Here is a 25,999-nt window from a genome sequence, read left to right as displayed (position 1 = left end):
GTTTTATCACATGACTGACTGCTGGTGCTCTAATTGGCTTCAGGTGCTCTAGTTAATCTATAGCAAACCTTCCTCCCCTTGCAGGGAATAAGGATCCCTGCTAACACTCTCCTGCTGCCCTCTGGCCATGCTGTATCACAGTATATAACACTTTTTTTTTTTTTATAGCAGTAACCAATGGATGGAATCAGCAGTATCCTTAATGCTTGTGTGAAAACAACTTGCAGTTGGAGAAAGCAATTATTTCTCTGTTACCCTCATGCACAACATGTGTCCTGGGGATGGATAGATTACAGCATGGGCAAAATTCAATTGGACTTGACATTTGTTAATGCTACTTCTCTGCACTAGATAGAGGCCAAACTCGAAAATAATTTGTTTGCTTCCAGTGGAAGGGAATTGGCATTCAAACTTCACTGCCCCCCCCCAGCAAACATCTTATTCAGGCCCCTCAAACTCTTCAAAGTCATCAGCAAATCCCTTTCTACTGAAACCTGTCTTCCTTCTCCAGGCAGCCTGTCACAAAAATACATTCAAGTCCACGGAATACAAAAGGATATGATGGACTGATATGTACAAGTTTTATTTGAGAACAAAACAAACGTCTTCAAAATAAAACTGGAAAACAAATGGTATTTACTCAGACTATAAAAGCCACATTCTTCCTGGATATACTATCTAATCACACAACCCCAGTGGGTACAAGTCAGAGCAGAATTTAACCCTATGTTTATACACAGTGCTCACCTATTAGAAGTCAAAGACCTGATTTTCAGAGATTGCTGAGGAACAATCATTCTCCTTTACTTTACCTGGATATCTGAGTGCTCAGCTTTCCTGGAAATCAAGTCCCAGGAGCTTTACAGTACAATGCAATAGAAATGCAGTTTTAATAACACATGTAGGATTCTCAGCTGATGTGATGGGCACAGACTTCAATGGAGCAACATTAATGTATTGATTTACAGTAGCTGAGAACATGGCCCACAAACTGTGCTCCTGAGTCTCCATTATCTCCTGTCCATTCACATAGGAATTGGGTAGAGATCAGATAACGTCACTGGGTCTATTTAATGTAAATTATTTGACTTGCCGTGTTTACACTAGGGACAACTTGGCCCAGCATTTGGACCATGTGGTGGTAGTAATAAATTAAAACAGCATTAATAAATTATAAATGGTATCTTGCTCTTATAAAGTATTTCCATCTGAAAATTCCCAATGTGCTTCATAAAAGGGTAGACAATACAATTATTTTCATTTTACAGACAGAGAACTGAGGGCTTATCAAGGTTTTTTTCCCCACTTTGAACTTTAGAGTACAAGAAGTGGGGACCTGCATGAACACTTCTAAGCTTAATTACTAGCTTAGGTCTGGTACACTGCCACCAGCCAGAATTTAGTGTCTGGCACACTTTCTGTTCCCCCAAAACCTTCCCTGGGGAACCCAGACCAAACCCCCTTGGGTCTTAAAACAAGGAGAAATTAACCATCCCCCTCCTTTTTCCCCCAGACCTTCACCTCCCTGGGTTGCCTTGAGAGGCTTCACACAGATCCAAACTCCTTGGATCTTAAAACAAAGAGGAATTAACCATCCCCCTCCTTTCCCCCCACCAATCCCTGGTGAGTTCAGACCCAATCCCTTGGATCTTAAAACAAGGAACAATCAATCAGGTTCTTAAAAAGAAAGCTTTTAATTAAAGAAAGAAAAGGTAAAAATTATCTCTTTAAAATCAGGATGGAAAATGCTTTACAGGGTACTCAGATTCATATGGACCAGAGGGACTACCCTCTTGCCTTAGATTCAAAGTTACAGCAAACAGAGGTAAAAATCCTTCCAGCAAAAGAAACCTTTACAAATTGAGAAAACAAACATAAGACTAATCCGCCTTGCCTGACTATTACTTACAATTTTGAAACATGAAAGACTGGGAAAGCCTGGAATAATGTCCCGTGCCTCTCAGACCCGAGAGCGAACAACGAACGAAATAAAAAAGCACAAACAAGGACTTCCCTCCACCAAGATTTGAAAGTATCTTGTCCCCCTATTGGTTGTCTGGTCAGGGGTCAGCCAGGTTTACTGACCTTCTTAATCCTTTACAGGTAAAAGAGACATTAACCCTTAACCATCTGTTTATGACAGGGCTAGATTCACAAGGGTGATCTAGGTACCTGATTGTCACTTTAGGCATCTGAGTCCAAAATGTAGATCTCAAAATTCCTGCTCAGCTGCCACCTAACCCTGTTGGCGCCTAAGTTTTCATTGATGAAGGTCTCTAGATGCCCAAATTTCTCCTTGTGTGGCATAAGCACAGCTGCCTCAGTCCTGATGCTACTGAGAAACTCAGTGCCTAATTCACATCTAAGCCCTGCTCTCCCCTGTCTATTTCACCTGATCCCACTGACATGATCACTGTAGCAAAGACTGGAACCTTGGTCTCCCACATCCCAGGTGAATGCCCTAACCACTGGGCTTTAGAGTAACTCCCATGCTTAATAAATATTGAAATATTGTATAACAAATGGAACAGCTTTAACAGGAGAGATTGAGAGAGAACTCACCTGGAAACTTAGAGAGCTGGGTTCAAGTCCCTGCTCCACATCAGACAAAGTGAGGATTTGAACCTGTCTCGCAGAGCTTGAGTGAGTGCTGTAACCACTGGGTGAATGAGTAAAAGGAGGCCACCACCACCTCCTTGACTCTTCTCAAGAAAAGATGGACCTTCGGCACCTACCTCCAGGAGAGGGTTCACTGTTGTAAGTACTGAGTGGAGGGAGGCAGCACACTTAGGCACCTAACTCCCTTTGGGAGGTGGGGTTTAGGCCACACCCTTTCTTGGCACTTCCTACTGACTAACATAGGCAACTCTGCACTCAGCATCTGGCTTCCGTGGAGCCTTTTTTGAAGCAGCTAAACTTCCTCAGCAAAGTATACAGAGCCTATGTGCATAACTTGGGGTTGACCTAAAGATTAGGTCTTGAAATGCATAGGCTAAGTGAATCTGGCCCTGAGAGCTTAAAGACCTGCCATCTGACAAGAATTGGGACTAGAACACAAGTTTCCTGACCCCAAGGTGTTCTCCGCTAACCCTGAGGTCACACTGCCTCCCCAAATGTACCATGAGCACCATATTCTGTGGGACTCACTCAGCCCTCAAAAATACAGTTTGGTATTTTCAACAGCACTAACAGTTGGCCTAGCACCAAGACAAGTAGTTAGGCCAATACTGAGTGCTTTTGAAAATCCCATGTATGGTATATATGAAGTGTTATACAGGCCACAATGCCCTCTAGGTTATCAGACAGGTATTGCATTTGAATTTGTGCTCACAATGGAGCGACCATCCAAAACAATTTTCCTTTCTTATTCCTTCCTTCCTGAGTAGGAATGTTTGGCTGCCTTTAGAGGTGAACATACCAGGGAGAAAAATATTAATTGACTATTTTATTTGAAAATTTTCATAATATTAGTTGAACAAGTTATTTGCATAACACATCAGCAAATTATTTCACCGTCTGGTTAGAACAGAGAATTTTGTCATTGACTTCAGTGGAGTTAAGATTTCACTCTGTGTGAACAATGAAATAAAAGTTTTGTCAAATAATTTGAAAAAAATGCGATGTTTGTTAAATAATATTCCAGCCATAGTCAGAGTGTAATGAGGATAGATTTAGCTTAATATCACATGACATCGCCTTAAGGCAGTGCTTTGAACACCCAGTTATGGGGATTTTTTGGCACCTGCTGATGAGGTGACATGGTTAGCTAATAACATGACACCATTAGCAACGTGATGTGACTTACTTTGACCACAAACTGCAAGTGTGACAAATTACCCAAGCGCTCACAAGAGACACAGTCTGAAAATGTGTCACTGCTGTATGAAAGCCATTATTATGCTTTCATGAATTGCACAACCCAAGGGAAGGCAGGCAGTGATACTTCAAAGAAGAGGTTTAGCTGGGTGGGTTTGAATTCTTAATCCCAGTTTGGATTTATTGTGCTGGCTCCTGGAAAGCAGAGATAGACACAAACACAAACTCTTGTTTAAGTGCATGCCAGGAAATTCTGTGGCTCCTGCACTCCAGAATACAAGTGCCTCTGTGTATTGGAGCAAGATGTGTTTTTATTGGATGGACAACTGCTTATTCAGTTAAATAAATTCTGCATAGTTGGCCTACAGGAGTTGTACATGGTGGTTTCAGATGCAAACTTGTATGTGATGGGAATGCTTTCAGGAGTGGGTATATACACTTTGCTAAGTGAGAAAGTGGAAAACACAGGCTCTTGCGATGTTTTCAAACTCTTTACAATTAATATTGGCAGAGTAAACCTCACCTTGTCAATGCCTCCCCCACTCTGTCTCTGCAGCCATAAATAAAGATAAAGAGTTAACCATTCATAACATAACATAAGAATGGTGATACTAGGTCAGACAAATGGTCCACCTAATTCAGTATCCTCTCTTCTGACTGTGACCACTGACAAATGTTTCAAAGGGAATGAATAAAACAGAGTGATACATTCTGTGTTATCCAGTCTCAGCTGCTAGCATTCAGACATTTAGGGACATCCAGAGCATGGAGTTGCATCTCTGGCCATCTTGGTTAACAGCCATTGATGGACCTATCCTCCATGAATTTATCTAATTCTTTTTTGCACTCAGTTATAATTTTGGCCTTCACAACCTTCCCAGCAATGAATTCCACAGGCTGACTGCATTGTCTGAAGAAGTGCTTTTTTTGTTTGTTTTTAAACCTGCTTCCTATTAATTTCATTGGGTGACTCCTGGTTCTTGTGCTAGGTGAGGGGCTAAATAACACTTCCTTATTCACTTTCTCCACATGATAGAGGTCTATAAATTCATGAATATTCCCCCTTAGTTGTTTCTTTTCAAAGAGGAACACTCTCAGTCTTTTTTGATTTCTCCTTATATGGAAGCTGTTCCATGCCCTTAATAATTTTTTTTGTCCTTCTTTATAATTTTTCAATTTCTAATACATCTTTTTTGAGATGGGGTGATTGAACTGCATGTAGTATTCAAGTTGTGGGCACACCATGGATTTATATAGTGGCATTATGATATTTTCTGTCTTATCTATCCTTTTCCTAATGTTTTGCTAAGAATGGTAGCTTTTTAGACTGCCCCTGCACATTGATCAGATGTTTTCAGAGAACTATCCAAAATGACTTAAAGATCTCTTTTTTGTGTGGCAATAGTTAATGTAGACTCCATGTCTTTGTATATATATTTGGGATTGTCTTTTCCAATATTCATTATTTTATGTTTATCAACACTGAGTTTCATCTGCCATTTTGTTGTCCAGTCACTTAGGTGTTTTTTTTTTCCCCCCGAAATGCCAAGGCAGATTAATCAGCCACTTGAATTTCTTCTTCTCCTCAACCACTGGATATATTTTTTTCCATCCATCCACTCATCCTAAATGAGTGATGATATGCATGAGACATCTGCTTTCACAGATGTATCTGCCATAGCGTGTGTCTTTGAACATCGCCCGGTGGTGTCCTGTCCTATTTCTTAGCTCCCACTAGCCACTGCTAGCTATATGCCTCAGATTCCACTGGCCACATCTAGCTAGCCCTGATGAGATCTACATATATATTTCCAGCTGTATTACTTGATAATCGCTAATAGCTATGTCTACCCAGTTCTCATGCTACACTGACCTCTCACTTTTCCACATCTCTCACCATCCACCGCCCCCATCCCAGACATCCTCAGCTAGGTTACTGTCTAATCTGTCTCCATTTCTTCCAGCCATATTCAGCCTCTCTCATCTTCATATACCAATGTACTTTGATCTAACTCTCAACCAATACGTACATGTGTTTGGAGGTGTCAAATTTGCTGAACCAAATCTGTGCTGGGTACTACCTATCTAATATACCTCACACTGCACACAAAATCCAATGCCTCTGTGTGTTGTCTGCTGAAAAGAAAAAAGAAAAAGCAAGCTGTGTTTTCAGAAGCTTAGTGACTCAATGCTCTGGAAGTAGGAAAGAGAAATTGCTTGTCTTTTTTACAGCCTGAAATTACAACAGGAAGCAATTTGGTAAGAGATCTGTTTAACATCCATATTTTCATTTTAAAAGTTTTATAAAGTTAATCCCTGAACTAAATTAGCCCCTTTTGAGTCTGCTAAACCAGTAATTTAAACAAATGTAACTCTGAATATATATCTTTGTTTTAAGGGCTGATATACATATGGACATGATCTTCACCAGTTGGTCTTCAATACTGTTTCAGCTGATGACTCATTTATTCTGTAAGTAGAAAGCAGTATAGATGTTGAAGTCATAGAATCTGTCTGACAGCTTTGATCTGAGTACAAACCTTATATTAAGAATGGTGGATTTTTTTCTCACTTGTTATTTGAAATTAGTTTGATGGATCTTAGCCCAGTTCTTGGCAAACAGGTGTTCATAAACATCTTCATAGCCACTAGAATTTCACTGGCACCATTACTAGCACTCCTAGCAGAAGCCACAGACTGATAGTCATGGAGACTATTTTAATTATTACTACTATTGGCCAAATTACATAGAGGTAGCCCATACAGATCAGACTTGCGATACATTACCTGAGGGGGCAGAATGCTTGGAAGCATTCTGTGCACTGCAAAGGTTATCAATCTAGCATGCTTCCTTACAAATAATTTCTCTTTAAAAGATACATGGCTCAAAACCTCATCCTGTATACGTTGGTGCTGCTTCACTATCTTCAGTAGAACTATGCCAATTTACACTAGCTGAGGGTACAGTCTATCTATTTATGAAATGTCTCATGATATTTTTTCTTAAATAAATAAATAAATAAAGCAGCAATTAAACAGCATTAAATCACGTCTTTGTGCATATGTAGTTAAACGGAATACAGAACATTCAGTGTCTTATTCATAGGCCAGTCAAACTAAATCTTAGCTACTCTTTTCCACATGGGGCTTTTGTTGGGCCAATAGAACCAGAAGCAGCCACTTGCAAGTGATGGTAGCTTCTCATGGCTAGTTCCAGGCAAGGCTGGGGTTGGAACAAGTGGGAAGCAATTGGCCCACACATTCTCCATGTTGTGCTGTATGGAGGGAGGCAAATTTGTAAAGGCACAGAAAAAGTGACTTCCACAGACATACATTCCCTCCACAAAATACCAGTGCAGAACTTATACCGCATCTGGGCCTTTCTTGGATATGGAGGTGAGGGAAGGTTCCAAGCAGAGAAAGCCTTGTGGAATGTTATTCTCACATACTTCAAGGTGCAATGAAGGGTCAAGCATACAAGTAAAAAGTTTAGTGAAGTTCAAACCCTTTGCAGTTTAGGATTCATCTAAAACAAATCATCCTCCTCAGTGCCAGTATCCCTCCCATATTGGTACGCATAGGCTCTGAAGCAAAGAAAGAATTTTTTTTCTTGTTTGTAGATTTGGGAGTTTTCAAGACACACCTCATCATTCATTTTTTTGATCTACACAATGATGACACCGAGTCAAAAATAGTTTCCATCAGCAGAGAGAGGCAGGGAGGAGCAAGCCTTCAGCTCTCTCCAGAATGACAGACCTGGGAGTGGGCAGGCAAATATCATATTAAACAGACAGACTGATCAGCTCAAGATAAGATGCTGCTCCTGTCTGTCTCTTCCTTACATTCAGAGCCAGTTTGACAGTATGACACCTAGAAGTCATTACTGCAGTCTGTACCATGATCCAGCTTGCACACAGTTTTCTTCTTTTCCCTTTATGCTTTGGCTTTTCCTTTGGGATTTCATCACTCTTTGCAATATTAGAATGTCAAGTAATTTGCACCATGAGCTACTGTTTATTCCAGTGCCCAGGACCCTTCAGTGTCAGTGAGGACTCAGATTGGGTGAAAAGTGCTGCCTGCATGAATAAAAGTCATGTAAAAAATGATGAGCAATGGTGGAAGTGCAGGGGACTAAGATCCTGCATTAATGGGACTTCTGCTGTGTGGTATCAAGTTGCAGCTGCCTAGTAGCAAGTGAGAGAGCTAGGAGGGTGACTAGATACCTTATTACTACAAGGATTACATCTAAATCCATGTCTCCTCATTCAAGCCCATTTTACACCTAAACCTTGCCCCATCTTATCTTGTATTCTTGTACATAAAGGGAGTAGGTGTGTAAGGCACTTGAGACTTACTAACACTCAGCAAAGGATACACCTAGTACCGTACCTTTCTGATATCCATACTATGCCTCCACTTGCACTGTGCAAGAGCTGGGGAGTTCAGAGCCTAAATGGCATTCTCTCTTCCCATCCTTCCCAGCATACTTGTTTGCTATACTGAATGAATTTTGAAATTAAAAATCTGTTTCTCTCTCTCACACGCACGCCCTCACCCCTGTGACTACACTCAATTTCACAGTGGGTTCCTTACTTCCTCGAATCAATGGATGCTAGATAATTGAAGGCATTCTGTTTCAATGAAAGAGCAATTCCTCAAAGCACTAAAATGATAATAAACAAACAGCCAACCAACCAAGCCTGACTTGACTCCATCTGGAGAATAGCGGAAAAGACACTTGATTCTCTAATCTGCCCGTGCAATCCCTCAAGTGAAACTCCACAGTGAGGGGAGCACGCTGCTAACGCTGCAAACTTTCTTCCAGAAAGGAGCTGAAATATCTCTTGCAGAATCTCATGCTATATATTTTCCTCCTCCTCCTCCTCTCTGCTCTAGATAGGCTAGAGCTGACTGAGTTTTAACAAGCCTCGGGCTGCGTAGAGAACTCAGTGAAATTCAGTGTGAGCGAGCAATCGGCACGTGGTCTAAAACAAGCCATGAATTTACCCTGCTAAACCACTGAAGAGGGAAAATGTTGCAAAAGCACCGTCTGCAATTAGGTGGAGTGGTTTGATTTGTTGTCTTAAGTGGATTCTTGAAACTAATATCTTGTGTTGACCAAGATAAGCAGTGGAAAATCTTTAATCACTTTGCCTCTACTCCACAAAAATCACAGCACTAAGACGTATGCTTTTTTCCTCTGTAGCTCCACTGTCCATCCTCTCACTGCACATTGTCTATCATCACTGTAAGCTTTTCAAGGCACAGATCTTCTCTCCGTAACACATCTGTACAGCACTTAGCACACTATTTCTACTATATACATATCTTTGTAAAAACAAGCCATCTAATAACAAAACCTTACATGTTACATAGTGCTTTTGTTCTAGATTTCTACAGGCTAACAATGCAGTGAATGAGATGCAGGCTTAGGGGTATGACAGAGATGAGCCTTCTCAGACTTAGGCAAGGCGTCTGGTGCAAGATAGGCTCAGTGCATACCTGGTCACAAAGCTCATCTTTGGTTTACTTAAATATAAAGTTTTTAACAGTCAAACATTGTAAGCTTTTGCTCCATTCATAAGAGACAGCAATTGCAAGGGCAGTGCAAGCATCCCCGAACAATATCCTGTGAGTTCATCTCAACCCTCATCTACAGGGAACCCCTCTAAGGATGAAAAAATGGTTCAGCTTTGATATTCTATTTATCCCATGGCTTCTCTCATGAGTCTTCAATGAGGGTCCCACCTAGTGTTACCTGTGATGTGTACATGTGTCCATTAGAAACTGGAGTGAGACCAGGAACTCATTTCACATAAGCCACTGCATACAGAGCTGGCTCAAGGTACCAGCTAAGGAAGCAGGTGCCTGGGGCAGCCAATAGAAAGGGGCAGCACTCCGTCTGTTATTGGGGCGGCAAGTCTGGGTCTGTGGCAGCAATTCGGCGTTGGGTCCTCAGTCCCTCTCTTTCTCTTCAGCGGCAATTCAGCAGCAGCTCAATCGGGTTTTTCTTTCTTCTTTTTTTTTCGCCGCTTGGGGCAGCAAAAAAGCTGGAGACAGCCCTGACTACATATCCAACAGAGTGTAATGACTGCGTCCCTCAAAAGTTGGAATGTGTAGCATCATTCATGGTAGAGAAAAGACAGGAAGCAATCAGTTGTAATGTGTATAAAAGGAGTTCTGTTTTAAACTATTGGATAAACACAAATTCTGTAATTCTTCTAAGGCTCTGCATTTCTCAGTCTAACCATACAGCCTGTCTCCCTAAGTTGTGGTTTAAGAAGTCATGAAAGGGACTGCTCATTTCTTTACAGGCTGGATATGAACAAGTGAAAAACTTCATGACCCATTACCAATCTCCTAAGAAATTTAGGTTCCCATGAGAGAATATATGACCTACTGACAAAATTATAGTACTGGGAGATACAAGATGGGTTCTGTCCTCAACTCTGCCATATCAATTGTGTGACTTACTATTTAACATCTGGAGATTATTTCACATTTCTCTATCTCTAAAATGGGGATTATAATGCTTACCTTACTGAAAATGTGTGTTTAAAGGCTTAATTATTTAAACTATGGAAAACTGTTCAAATAAAGAGTAAAATGTTGCTATAAAAGCCTCTGAAGACTTTATCTGGAGGACTCCAGCTTCCCAAAGAAAGTCTTGTGATTAAAAGAGAAATGGTTAAAAGATCAAAGGAACATCAATGGTACAAAGATGTTCTAGTAAAGAACAGTTCCTCTTATTGCATTAGTGTCAACATGCAGGATTCTACAGAAGAAAAAAAGTGACATTGGGAAGCCATAGTAACTTTTGATGGATAAACTATTAAATCAAGACATATTGGGCAACACAGAGAGAGGAAAGTACTTCTAGAATAGGAGTTACAAATGCAACTAGCAGACTCTACCTGCCCTGGGGAAAAGCTTGCACATCAAGAGATAATTTACCCCACATGTTCTTGCTAGGTCAGCTATATCTCACACGAACAACAACTGACAATGAAGAAACAGAATTACAACTTTTTGGATGCCAGAATGCTGCATTTGGCTAGGGGTAGAGGAAGAGAATCATCCCACCTCCCATCCCCCCCAAGAATCTGTTTCTTTGTCATAGTTTAGAAGTTTAAAGAATGAGACTTAGTAGTATTACTCCAGTATTATGCTTACTGAATTAATCTCATGAGTGATATTCAGTGTCACCTAGATATCACCCAATAGCACTGACAGTGTACCAAAAATATATTATGCAAGATCAGCTTTAATTGCTTTCTTCACTTTAGCACACCTGTAAGCAAAGGTATCTTATGGCCAAATCCTCTAAGGTGCTTAGCACCTGAGAAATACTGAAAACTCTTAATACCCATTAATACAGCCTCTAAAGAACCATAGAATTATAGAATAGTAACCAACTATTTTTAACAAGGAGTCTTAAATACAGTGAGTAAGAAAAAACTCCCTTTCATTGGTCAAGAGACAGGATGAACAACATAGGTTAACATAATAAAGTAAAATACAACATTCTATTTATATAGTAGCATGAACTGCCAATGACACTGTCAGTGCTTCACAAACACAAGTAATATAGAGATACACAGATTAAACCTAAGAGTTTAGGTTGGGTATTGATAGTATATAAAACCCTGAAATAGAGAGATGACTAAAAGGATAGTCAGATATAATTTTACAGAAAGACTTCCACTAACTTCAGTGGGAGTTAGATAAGGCCCTGAAAGCCCTTGCTAACAATAATTTGTTACTACTGTTCCATTAGATGGTCCAGTATAGATCATATCTATCAAAGTTCCAAGCTTTCTGATTCTTATAGTGACAGACTGAGATACAGCTTTATGGCGTATACCAACAGATATTTCATCTCCCTCCAGCATTTAGACATAGTTTAGTTTGACAGATGATACTTTTTTTTTTGTCTAGATGGTTCAGAAGATTCTTTTGGAATATCAAAGAGCTTTAATTGACAGCCTGGGTTTTCTTTTTGTGATTACCTTAGAAGTACTTTCCTCTAAGATAAGCTATCTGCATTTAATTGTATCCCCAAAATCAAACATAGGCAATCTTCACATCCTATCAGAAAATAACAAATAAGAAGTGTCTGTCATTATTATTATTATTGTTACTACTACTACTATTTGTATTACCGTAATGCCTAGGCGTGCTAATCATGGCTCAGGACTCTATCGTGCTAGGCACTGTACAAATAGAACAAAAAGACTGTCCTTGCCCTGTAGAGCTTACAACTAATTATAAGATAAAAGAGATCAGATGGATGCTGCCAAGAGGGGAGCATGAGAAAACAATAATGGCCAGTGTTCTCAGCACACTAGTGGCCTAATCATTGTCAACTTTTTTGGTAGACATGATGGAAGGTCGGCAATAGACCATTAAGGGCCTTGAAAGTGAAGACAAGTAGTTTATGTTTGATGCAATAGAGGGAGCAAGTGGAGGGATTCAATGAGAGGGATAACATGGTCAAAGTGACAAGCAAGGGCAATGATCTTTTCAGCAGCATTCTGAATGGATATGAATGTGACAATATTGCATTTGTCAAGGCCAGAGAGAAGAATGTTGCAGTAATGGAGATTGACATGAAGACAGTCTGGATGGAGGTGGATAGGAAAGGTTGTTATCTTAGATATGTTATCCATCCATCACCTCATGACCCGGAGGAGAAAAAAAACACAACACAACAGCATTCCATGGTAAGTCAGGTTTTTGAGAGCAAAAAGATTCTGCTCAAAATCAAGGTAGAACAATTTCTATAAGGGAGGATGTAAAGACATGGGTTAGATTTAGATGAAAACTTGACAAACTGAAATTTCATACTGAAAAAGTATTTGATCATCAAAACGGAAGGCAGAGGATAATGGTTTTCTGATAGTAATGTTATGTTTTGCAAACACACAAACATGAACAGAAGCATTCACATATTTCTGTATATAAGTAATGGTGTGTATTTCAATCAATATGCTTACAAGAGCAATTATGGTAGCTGGGCTATTTATAATTATCATGAAAGGCACTGCAGGATTGACAGCCTTGGTCACTGAAATTCTCTATTTATCCAAGCATAGCATAGGCAATGGCACTGCTAATTTCCCTCATGCCAATATGACTCAACACTTAGGTGTACACCACGAACACTTGGAAGAAGATATTACCTCACTATCCATTCTTCCATTTGGCCTCTCTGCAGAGACTAGCAGCAAGGGCCAACCTAGCGCCAATTATGTATAGTGGTTATTTTTGTGATATGAACATCCACCCATCTGAAACTGTAGTGAGACCCACTAACTCTTTAACAAAGGTCAGTGAACAACTGTCAGTGCCACTTACTTTTATTACTATTTTGCAGGTGGCAATAGGGTGACCTAATGGGAAAAGTTTCTGCATCCATACCTTTCAGTTGGGCAATCCAGTGCCTCAGAACAATTTTAAATATATGGCCACTTTAAAACATATGTCCCTAAAATACCATATAACATAAGAACTGATTTTCAAAAGGCAGTGAACACCTGTAACTCCTATTGACAATAACTATATTTGTGGATGATCAGCACCTCTGCAAATCAGGACAATTATTGTATAATTACAAAGAAAAAACAGTGATAAAACTGAATTTCCTAACCCAAAACATCCTCCTAGATGAGCAAGCTATATTCGCTCAGGCTAGTAAAACATTTGTTCGCACTTTACCTTCAATTCCTTAAAACTCCCTGTCCTACATTCTTGCAAAGCTGAAGAAATACCTAAGTCTACCGAGGTCTTACTGACCCACTAAGCTCTAAAAAAAAATCCATGATTATTTCTTGGCATTTGCTATTGTATGTGACCTTTACTTCCAGGTAGGGATATTATTACCTTACTACACTGTACATTTTCCCACAGGATATTACCAGTAATACGTCAGTCTTGCTCAGAGGTCTGACTTATACAGGTCGTGCAATTCATCACAGACCTCCAATATTAAGTGAGAATGGTGTAGCTTATATTTATATGGGGTTTTGTTTCTTATTTTCTTTACTATGAATCTCCTCAAAACTAACTTCAATGTACAAAAATATAATACGCATTGGATAATTTAGATGTATTGCCCCATCAGTAATCTCTGTAAAGTTAGAAAAAAAATCTAAACCACATTTATTAAATCAAATATAGCAACCAAGGCAGTTAAAGTAATCTTCCAGAAAGGCCCTCCCCAGCCTTACAAAAACATAGATCATATGTGGTCATTTTTACATGATAAAGTGCATTTATCATGCACCTTTAAACCCCTGACCTGCACTCTGCCCAGTAATCTATCTTTACAGTGTCTATTTCTAACCTTCTGAGCAGCCTCAAACCATTGTATTTTAAAACAACATGCCAGAAAAAGTTTCATGCTCTTCCCCTTAACTGTGGCATTTCTCCCTAACCTTATAGCTATCCAAAGTCCTAGCTTGGAAATCAGCAATCCTGTATTCAGGAGAATTACATCCTGTAACTCTGAAGAGCTAGAAATGTGGGGAAGAGGAGATTCCCTTCCTTCAACTGAACACATTTGCTCTATATATCCCTGGGAAGGACCAAGATATTGCACCTGAATAGATATCTATTTCCAGTTATTTTTAGAGGCCTATAAAACACATGAATTAGAATTTCCCTCTCCCTCCAGGGCCTGTACACTTGCACTTGTGGCAATAAAGGAAACCTGTAGGCAACCACATATGAAAAGTAGTCAATGAATGAACGAACAAACAAACAATGCTAAAAAATATTTATAAAATAGTTGCATACAGACTACAGGAGTTGTGTGGTGTGGTATGAAGCTTGAGTGGCACTTGTTTGAAGTGACCTGGACGACTAGTTTTTAGGTGCTAATATTGTGTGTGTGCAATCTAGATGAAATAGAGTTTGAGTCACCCAGCAACAAAAATGGAAGGTGTTAGTAACTATTTTTTCTATTCACAATATTTGAAATTTTCTTTTTGTCTCTTGTACAGTGACAACAGTTCTGAGTAGTAATCGCGCTGGTGCAAGGACTGTGTCTTCATATATGTTTGTACATCATCTAACACTCAGCCCAGAAGGTGATCCCACATCCTACTGCAATATCAATTTTAAATAATAATTGTCACCTGTTAATAGCAATCACTCTTGGATAGAAATATCTCAGTTACTGTGAAAGTTGCTAGCCGCATCATGCAGTGTCTACTGTGATGACCTGGAAACACATTAGGCCCACCACTGAACAACTCAGGCACAGGGCCGGTGCAAAGATATTTTGTGCCCTATGCAAAACTTCCACCTTGAGCCCCCTCTCCCTCTCGAGCATCACTTATTATAAACTTTCAAAAATGAATAGTGCATAATGTGGTATTGTTCATTAGAATTAATACACATTTGGCTTGAAAATTTAGTAATTTCATTATTTAGTCTACATATTTAATGAAAATAAATGGCCTTGGGTCTCCTGCACATGGCTAGAGACCCTCCTACCCCCGCACCCTCATGGATGTGGAAAGGGCTGTTTTGGGGATCAGAGCACAGAGCTGGGAGTTGGGATCTGGCTTCTATTCTCCACCTTGGAACCAACTCACTGGATGACTTCAGGGAAGTTACTTCCCTGTTCTGGGCTTCAGCTCCCCGCAGCGCTAAGGTGTGAAATGGTTCCTTGCTCCTGGGCTGGAAAGTGCAATGCAGGGGGGAGGGGGTGTCTGAAGGCCTGTCTTTCCCACAAGTGTGAGATGAGAACAGAGTTCCAGCCTCCATCATGATCGTCCTAGTTGCTTTACTCTGCCCCATGCCAATCACTGCTGAAGCCCCTTACTCAGAGAGCTCTAACCCAGGGCAGAGGCGCCAGTGTCATTCTGGGCCTGATTTTCAGAGGTGCTGAGCACCTGCAGTTCCCCTGATGTCTGTGGGAACGCTAGGGTTCTCAGTACTTCTGAAACTCAGGGCAATTTATTTCAAATGCTGGGCCAGGACTGAGCCTGCAAAGGAAGGTCCATATATACTCCTCAATCCACAGCAGATCTCCCATCAAGCAATCAGAGAATGATGAGGGGCAGTTGACCCAATGCTGGGAGTGGGGAGGATATGGCCCTAATGTGGTCACTAAACTTCTACCTAGTAAAGTTACTGGTGCATCTGCTGTCATTCAGTGGGAGAACATTTTGCATCACAGGCTGGATTGCCACTGTAAGAAATTCTCAATGTGTCACTATATTGTGATATTTGCCAAGCCACACAGATAAGTAAATTTCAGTTTAACTTATTTTTGGGTTATAGAACTCAGCACTCATATTATGTCTCCTTCACAATTTTCCTTTTATGGTGAGTCCTACTGATGTTCCTAATTACAAGCCATTAAAGGTATATTCATGCCACACCTTAGAACTGAAACCACTAAAATGTATCCATGCACCTTCTATATTACAATAAGGATAAACATGCACACAGATTTAGGCTGATGTTTTCAAAGCCACCCAGGAGATTTAGACTCACAGATTCCATTAATCTCTATTGTACTATGAAAACCTCACCTCTCATGACAATAAAAAAAATCTCATTTATATGAAGAGGGCACACTGCAAGGTTAAAAAAAAAAGAGAGAATATTTCTCTATTGGGTTACTGTTCCTGTGGATATTTTGTCAGCAAAAAGATTACTTCAGATATTTCTTAAAGTGAGACTTTTGATGTGACATAACTGAAGGACATCTGAAGCATCTTCAGGATATTTCAATTATTTCAGCCATCATTTGAATTTGAGAGTTAAAAAGAGTTCAGATTTTAATAAAAAGAGAAGAAATTTGTAACAAACCAAAACATGAAAAGCTCGACTGTTGTTAAGGTTCATTATGAATTGAAAACATATGTAAGGTTTGCCAGAGGTTTTCAACCTATATTGATGAACATGGTCTGATTCATCTCTCTCCTATGGAAGAGGATGACAGGGAGGTATTTATGGTTCCAGGTGAAACTGGGCAAAACATGATGGCTCTGGAAACACTTTGGATTGTTTGAATCAAATGCCTCCAAACCAAACTCAAAAGATGTGAGCTCAAGAGAACTCATACTAAAGAATGCTTGCACAATCCTCCTTGAAATTTAAAGTGCTGAGTTTCAAAGTGACACTGATTGAGTTTAACTTGGAATATGTTTTGACAATTTATCCCAAAAATAAAGCTGAATTTCTGTTTTCGTTTACACTGATTATATAAAGAGTAACTTCACTGAGATAAAGAGTTGAATGTTGAGCTGGAATTAAGTTATACGAGTATAAACTAGCAGATTTTGGCTTCAAGCATTTAGACTTTCAACCCTCCTACTTCCTGTTTTCTCTTTACCTTTTTCTTCCTTCAAAGTCAATAGTACTATGACATTTTCTGTTTCAGACATCTATAGTTCAATAACCACTGAGCCACCATAAAAATTAATGAGGTTTACACTAGCTCTGAAAACTGGGAGCTGTTGCTAAAATAGTCTTCTTAACTTCACTGGCTGGAAAGGGCATATGTTCATGGCCAGGTAAATCTCCCTATCCAGAGTATAGTCTGCTCAGGGTAATGAATACCTATTGGATAAAGACAAATAGTTCCAGAACCAATTCAGAATAATCTAAAGGATGAATCTCTAGGCCATCCAAAGTAAATTAATTCAGCAACATTATCAATGTTTTTCGTAGAGAGTATCTGTAACTATTTTTTTCTGTGTTGCATTGAGGATTTGGGGGATATATTAGCTGGGTTACAATGCCAATAAATACAGAATAATCAGTTTGAACTAACAATTGGCATTTGTAGTATACCTGAAACTGCTGGAATAATTTCTGCTTGTCTCACAGTGCAATACTCACAAGCAGCCTAATCCTCAGATCCTTACTCACTCAAAATTCTCAAACAAGTTCACTGCAATTTTGCCTAAGTAAAGATAGCATGAAATATGGTAATATCTTTAGGGCTTGGGCAGAGTAGGTTTAATTCATTTTCCAGGCATGACATGAAATTTGTTGAAAATTAAATGTATTGATATATTGTACAAGGGAGATTTTTTTTTGCCAAAAAGTATTTGGAGTTTTAGCCCTCTCTTCCCTGGAGAAAGGTTATTTACCCAGACTTTTGAGAGTCAATGCTAAATACGACCCCTCAGAGAAAAATGCCTACAGCACACCTCTTCATCTTCTGAGATGATGGAACAGACTGATATAATTCTGCCTAAGGGCTCTCTGAAACATTTCTGAGATGGAGGAAATCTTGCCAAGCGACTGGTAGGTGGGCCAATTCTTAAAAGGAGGAGTTTGTTGTTTCATTTTTCTTGGAATTTATAAATGACTTTGCTTTTATTTTCAAAAGATATGAAAATTCTCTAGAAAGGAAGTTGTAAAACTTTTATTTCCCCTAGGATAACCCACATAAGGAGAATAATACCTTGTGTGTGTGAGAGAAAATTGTTATGAAGGAATGTGGTTAAAACCATACTGCTGTTACTGTAGTAGCACTGACTAACTGATGGATGTGAACATCAGTTCATAGTTGTATTTTTTTACAATTAAAATTTGTTACAAATCCAAGTTTTCTTTGTAATTACAGTGGAACCTGCTTAGAATGAATAGGGATATGGTGAACTTCATTTAGAGGGTCCATGGAAAAATGGCTTCATTAAAAGAGTATTTATTTCACTCTATCTTAAATATTGTAAGTGCAGCCTAGGACTTCACAGTTGTTACTATAGCCCTTCAAAACTTCTTAGTCATTGAGGGATAGATTATGATGTTCCTTTTCTAAAAGCTTAGGACCCTACTACTTGAGCTGAAGAAGAATCTCCATTAATGTTAGCATTACACAACACACTTCCCTTCGGAATCTTAATTTCCTTAGGCACCTCAAGAAATATTGACTTGGAATCATGGACTTATGAAAAGCCATGTCTGATGGGTTCCACCCTTAGAGGTGCTCATCACCCTCCAACACCCACGCAGGTCTATGATATTTTGAGGTAAACATAGAAACGTTCATGGTGAGGTCAAGATCACTGGTTTTCCATTCTTTATATTTTACAGCCTGAGTGTGTTACCCATAAAAAAAAAAATCTCAGGCAGGGAAGAATTCTTGGGGGAAGTGAGCAGGCAACAAACTGAAGTAGCAAAGCACACAAATAGAAAAGCAAGGCTCCACCACAGCAGGATGGTGACAAGCATTTTGCCTGAGGCATTTCCTCAAGAGAAAAATAACTGGAAATATTATAGTAAGCATCTACAGTGCACAGCAAATTTTTATTTAGTTTTTTCTCCACAGGGGTGGAAAGAACCACACACAAAAATCAGTCTACTCTCCATTACCATCCCCATTCATTCTTCTCACTTCTTTAGCTTTGGGAATTATCTTACAACATTCATCATTCTTAGGGGTTCATTTACTGTACCCAAATTCCAAGCCAGTTGATATTTACTCAGTTTCATCCCTACCGCCAGCATTGAAAAGTCCTTGATTTCATTGTGTTAAAACACTAATTGATGTTCCCAAAGAGTCTCTTACCACAGTCCAAAATATGTGAGAGTCACTGTTGTACTTAGTGGGATAATTTGCCAGAAAGATAACCTCTAAACATTCAACAGCATTGCATGCTACATAACTAAACAACTTCTCTTCCTTTGCTCTCAGCTTCATTGCTATGAAATTATGCACCTATGATGTGAAGTGTGTATATATGTGGATGGAAGAACTTTATTTAAGAAACCTATGGGACGCAAAACTGTTGTTGTTGTTGTTGTGGTTTATTTCAAAGTATTCCTTTACCAGCCTGTTGCCAATAGTTGCCAGTACTGTTCAGTAATTACTTAAAATATTTCTCCATTAGTCTCTTTATTTCTATTTATTCCCACATGTTTCTAGAATCCTTTAGTCAAGAGAGAGGACTGTGGAGCTCACACACAAACACACGCACAAAACAAACTCATAAGCACTGGGGGCTCCCTCTAATAAAAGCCTGATCCTCCCCTGCCTTAAAGTTAGAATAGTCATTTATCTCTATGCAAAGTAAATATAAATTGTTCCTATTCTGACCTGGTGTTACATCTGTGAAAAGTGGATGCAGTATAAGTGATTATACAAGCTGCAGACAGTGAAGCGTCAGATGTACTGTCTTTCAGAGGTTTCTGTAGTCAAAGGATGAAACATTTACTATATAATTTGCATTACCATAGAAATCCTAATCATGGACCATGATGCCATTACTCTAGAAGCTATACAAACCCAGAACAGCAGATTGTCCTAAAATCATCATATTAGATTTGTTCTGATATCATGCCCCACAACTTACCCAAAAACTACATAGAAGTTTTCATAAATTCTATTTAATAATATTCATATTTACTAAATTAAGAACTCTGGTTAGAGCATAAGAATGTAAGAATGGCTGTACTGGGTCACACCAAAGGTCCATCCAGCCCAGTATCCTGTTTACTGACAGTGATCAATGCCAGGTGTCCCAGATGGAGTGAACCTAACAGGTAATGATCAAGTGATCTCTCTCCTGCCATCTGTCACCACCCTCTGACAAACAGAGGCTAGGGATACCATTCCTTACCCATCATGGTTAATAGCCATTAATGGACTTAACCTTCATGAATTTATCCAGTTCTCTTTTAAACCCTGTTATAGTCCTAGCCTTCACAACCTCCTCAGGTAAGGAGTTCCACAGCTTGACTGTGTGCTGTGTGAAGAAGAACTTCCTTTTATTTGTTTTAAACCTGTTGCCCATTAATTTAATTTGGTAGCCCCTAGTTCTTATATTATCGGAACAAGTAAATAACTTTTCCTTATTCTCTTTCTCCTCCTCACTCATGATTTTATATACCTCTATCATATCCCTTCTTAGTCTCCTCTTTTCCAAGCTGTAAAGTCCTAACCTCTTTAATCTCTCCTCATATGGGACCCGTTCCAAAGCCCTAATCATTTTATTTTCCCTTCTCTGAACCTTTTCTAATGCCAGTATATCTTTTTTCACATGAGGATACCACATCTGTAAGCAGTATTCAAGATGTGGGCGTACCATGGATTTATATAAGGGCAATAAGATATTCTCTGTCTTATTCTCTATCCCCTTTTTAATGATTCCTAACATACTGTTTGCTTTTTTGATTGTCGCTACACACTGCGTGGATGTCTTCAGAGAACTATCCACGATGACTCCAAGATCTCTTTCCTGATTAGTTATAGCTAAATTATACCCCATCATATTGTATGTATAGTTGGGGTTATTTTTCCCGATGTGCCTTACTTTATCCACATTAAATTTCATTTGCCATTTTGTTGCCCAATCACTTAGTTTTGTGAGATCTTTTTGAAGTTCTTCACAGTTTGCTTTAGTCTTAACTGTCTTGAACAGTTTAGTATCATCTGCAAACTTTATCACCTGCAAACTTTGCCACCAAACTTTTTACCCCTTTTTCCAGATCATTTATGAATAAGTTGAATAGGATTGGTCCTAGGACTGACCCTTGGGGAACACCACTAGTTATCCCTCTCCATTCTGAAAATTTACCAGTTATTCCTACCCTTTGTTCCCTGTTTTTTAACCAGTTCTTAATCCATGAAAGGATCTTCCCTCTTATGCCATGACCACTTAATTTACATAAGAGCCTTTGGTGAGGGACCTTGTCAAAGGCTTCTGGAAATCCAAGTACAATAGGTCCATTGGACCCCTTCCCAAAGTGAAATCCATTCTCATTAGCTATGGGTAATGTTGGTTACTACAGATCTGGCACTAAAAAAGATTGAGAAATTCTGGTTCGTAGCCTCCCATATTCTACAGTGGCGTGTGTGTTATTTCTCTCGACACAGCATATAACAGTGCACATTTCTGAGGTCACCACAGATCTCAGAGGAAGTCATCTGATTTGAAAACTCCACATATGACTTTGAATTACCTCCTGCTCTTGATTAAAATGCAGCAGCATCTATGTCAGGCTAACAGAAAACATTTTCATTTCACTGCAGCACTGAGTTGCCAAAGCCTGCCTCTCAAAAATAGACAATTTTCCAAAACACTTTGTTCCATATTAAGATACAATTGGCACCCACATACAGAACACAGAATGCCGTCAGCAAAACAAAGTCCATTTGCAAGATTCATGAAGATGAATCCTAAGCACTTCAATCTCTTGTTGTTTCAGCTCCCAGTGAGATGCCTAAAAATATCACTTTGAGGGTCAATTGGACACCCATTACAGGAATAAATCACCAGCACCACAATCATTTTTCACTTATTGAAAATAAGAACAAAAATATGGTTGCAGTGAACAAGACCTTGGGTAAACACAGTGATGTGTGGGATGGAGATGTTAGATCTAACTAGACATACAACATCAGTACATCTTAAGGGTATATGAACGAAGATGACTTTCAGTTTACCTGTAGTTGGTCATTCATTGGACATTCTCTTCTTTGCCAAAGTGAATTCCACTTTCTTTCTCATTGGCAAGTCATGTTGTTAGGATATTTCCTAGCAACAAATTTCATGGCCATTCCTGCTCCTCTGGTGACCTATGTCAAAAAAGGGTATAAAAAAAGAAAGAATAATTGCACTTTATGTATACAGAGCTTTTCATCCTGATGGACCCCAGAACACAGTCAGTAAGTGTGGAAATTTCCTAACCCACTACTGAAATGCAGATGCCTGTGGAATGAAATTCAGCAAGATTATTTTGACAGCAGCTGTATCTAACATTTTTTTTAGGACAGGAAATGAAAAATAACTCCTTCAATTTGAAGTACAGTTTTTATGTTTATTGATTTGTTTTCTTAAAAGCAGAGATTGATCAAGGTTTCCTGGGACCATAGGACACTGCAAGTGGCCCCTTCCGCCTGAGGTCCTGCCTCATTCCCATCCATGGTTGTGCCACATTCCTCCCCACATTGTGGCTTAGCAAACCATTTGCTCCTTTCTGCCCCTCTGTCTCCACTATGGAAGAGGAGTTATTTAAGTTAAGTGCCAATGTGGACACAAGAACAAATAGATGTCAACAATTTTAGGCTTGAAATTAGGCAAAGGTTTCTAACCATCAGAGGAGTAAAGTTCTGGAACAGCCTTCCAAGGGGAGCAGTGGGGGCAAAAATCCTAACTGGATTCAAGACTGAGTTTGTTAAGTTTATGGAGGTGGTGGTATGAAGGTACTGCCTATGATGGCATGTGGGCACATTGGCAACTTCCAGTAGCAAAAGTCTCCAATGGCTGGAGACTGGACACTAGATGAGGAGGGCTGAATTACTATAGATAATTCTCTACTGAGTATCTGCCTGATAGGTCTTGCCCACATGCTCAGGATCTAATTGATCACCATATTTGGGAATGAGAAGGAATTTTTCCCCGCATCAGATTGGCAGAGACCCTGGAGGAGGTGTCATCTTCCTCTGCAGCATGGGGCATGGCTCATTTGCAGGTTTAAACTAATGTCAGTGGTGAATTCTCTGTAACTTGAGGAGAGGTTCTGTGGCCTGCAATGTGCAGGAGGTCAGACTAGATGATCACAATGGTCATAGAATATTAGGGTTGGAAGAGACCTTAGGAGGTCATTTAGTCTAATCCCCTGCTTAAAGCAGGACCAACACCAACTAAAACATTTCAGCCAGGGCTTTGTCAAGCTGGGCCTTAAAAACCTCTAAGGATGGAGTTTCTACCACCTCCCCAGGTAAACCCATTCCAGTCATTCACCATCCTCCTAGTGAAATAGTATTTCCTAATATCCAACCTAGACCTCCCCCAGTGCAACTTGAGACCATTGCTTCTTTTTTGGTCATCTGAGAACAGCCTAGCTCCATCCTCTTTGGAACCCCCTTCAGGTAGTTGAAGGCTTCTATCAAATCCCCCCTCACTCTTCTTTTCTGCAGACTGAATAACCCCAGTTCCCTCATTCTCTCCTCGTAAGTCATGTGCTCCACCCCCTAATCATTTTCATTGCCCTCCGCTGGACTCTCTCCAATTTGTCCACATCCTTTCTGTAGTGGTGCCCCCAGAACTGGACAAAATACTCCAGATGTGGCCTCACCATTGCTGAATAGAGGGGAATAATCACTTCCCTCGATCTGCAGGCAGTGCTCCTACTAATACAGCCCAATATGCCATTGGCCTTCTTGACAACAAGGGCACACTGCTGACTCACATGCAACTTCTCATCCACCATAATCCCCCGGTCCTTTTCTGCAGAACTGCTGCTTAGCCAGTCGGTCCCCAGCCTGTAGCAGTGCATGGGATTCTTCCTTCCTAAGTGCACGAGTCTGCACTTGTCCTTGTTGAACCTCATCAGATTTATTTTGGCCCAATCCTCCAATTTGTTCCTACACTCCAGCATATCTACCTCTCCCCCCAGCTTAGTGTCATCTGTGAACTGGCTGAGGGTGTAATTTATCCTTTCTGACCTTAAAGTCTATGAGACTCTATTTAACTCAGATCTGTTTGTATTATCCAAGACATACTAATATTTTTGCTTTGTTTTCCTTGGAAATATAAGAATTGCCATGCTGGTTTTCATCACTGGCACATCACATCTTGTATCCTTATATTTCAAACAATGGCCAACACCTAGTATTTCCAGGGAAGCAGAAAATGCATCTACCTAATGTGCAATGTTTAACATGGAAAAATATTTTCTGACCACACTAACCACCCTCTTTTCTACACATCATCATCATATATCCTGGAGAATCGAGTTTGATCATTGACTGCCCTTATTATTATAGCTTGCTCTAGTGCAAATATTAATGAACTCTATTAGAATTCTTCATTCGGTTTCCTCTGTTCACTGTTGATTGCTACTGACCTGTTGTAGTTTCTACTAGAAGAGCTGTACCTATAGTACCCATTGCTCTAAAGCCTGGTTGCTAAATGGAACTCACAGAAACCAGTTTATTATTTGCAATGGGCATTTTCATAAGGCATAGCTTAAAAAAACATATTACTGGTTAAATGCACTCAGACGCCTACTTGAGCAGCCACTCTTCTATTTACAATGAGAGAAATAATCTGCCATTACAAACAAGGAAGATTTAGGGTGAGAAAATAGCTCAGTGAGGAAGGGGGTATGTCCAAGTGTATCCATGATCACATCAATTCATGGGCCACACCACATGCTAATCTATCCTACCCATATATACAGAGCAGCTGCTGCAAAGTTTACATTCCAAGGTTTGGGGGACAAGATTCTCCCAAAAACTTCTCCTGCAGACAACCAGTTTACTCAGGCTCTGTGCATGGACCAGGGTTTGGTCCCATGTTAGACATTCCACTTCCATTTGAAACCAAAGCAAAAAGTGAAGCCAAGGAAAGGTTATTAGAAAATGATCCTGTAACATATATTATGTGTAATGCAAAATTATGAGAGCCAGCCTGCCAGCAGGGAACAGGAAGGTATATTTCATCTTTCAATATTGTTTTATTAAAGCATAAATGAATTTCAAATCTTTTATTAGATGTATCTGCCATTGGTATTTCATCTCCTGCAAGGATGTTATACAGCGCCTCTGACAAATGAACACAAATGAAGAATAGAAATGGATCAGATGCAAACCTGACTGCCATACAAATTCACACATTTTCCCTTCCTCGAATAAGATATTAAATCCTGTTGTTATAATGATATTCATCATTGTCCCTTGATATTAAGAATGCCAAAGTGATGGGAAGATAATACTTTTTTTGCTTGAATGAAAACAAAGAAACCCCCTTTTAGTCTGAGATTTTCAGGCCTGGTCTTCAGGAGGTCTTCGATCTCTTAATTAATGCATATCACCAAGATAAATAGTGCCTAGCAATCTGGAGTTAACAATATGTTAAATAATCATGCTAGCTTTGTAACATGAACTCAGGATAGTTGAGCTATTGTAACATTATAATTTTTCATTACTTTTATACTTAATGTGTATAGAGGTCACTATTAAGTCATCATTTACCCACAGTTATTATACCTTTGCCCAAAAGTTAAGAGGAGGGATGGTCTAGTGATTAAAGGACTGGGCTAGGACTCAGAAAATCTGTGTTCAGTTCTGTCATTATGTGACTTTGGGAAGTTACTTAGTCTTGCTATGCTTCAGTTCAGCAGCTGTAAAATAGGAATGGTAATACTTCCTTTCACCCATCTGTAGTCTGACTTGTGCACCTAGACTGTAAACATTTTGGGGTAGGGA

The 25,999-nt window shown here is 39.6% G+C and overlaps 1 protein-coding gene across 5 annotated transcripts in view; it reads right to left on the bottom strand.

The window, feature by feature from the left end:
* The window catches only part of LRRC4C (leucine rich repeat containing 4C), a 900,227-nt gene that overhangs the window by 344,467 nt on the left and 529,761 nt on the right, over positions 1-25,999 (bottom strand). For all 5 annotated transcript variants that reach the window (XR_004000053.1, XM_030560004.1, XM_030560005.1 and 2 more), the window contains one exon: positions 22,232-22,363. The gene's annotated coding sequence lies outside the window, so the exon portion shown is untranslated. The remainder of the gene's footprint in view (positions 1-22,231; positions 22,364-25,999) is intronic.

Source organism: Gopherus evgoodei, chromosome 4, assembly GCF_007399415.2.
Source record: "Gopherus evgoodei ecotype Sinaloan lineage chromosome 4, rGopEvg1_v1.p, whole genome shotgun sequence".
In the NCBI taxonomy this organism is placed as follows: domain Eukaryota; kingdom Metazoa; phylum Chordata; order Testudines; family Testudinidae; genus Gopherus; species Gopherus evgoodei.
Note: the sequence above shows the minus strand (reverse complement) of the source record. Positions and strands in the feature narration are given on the sequence as shown.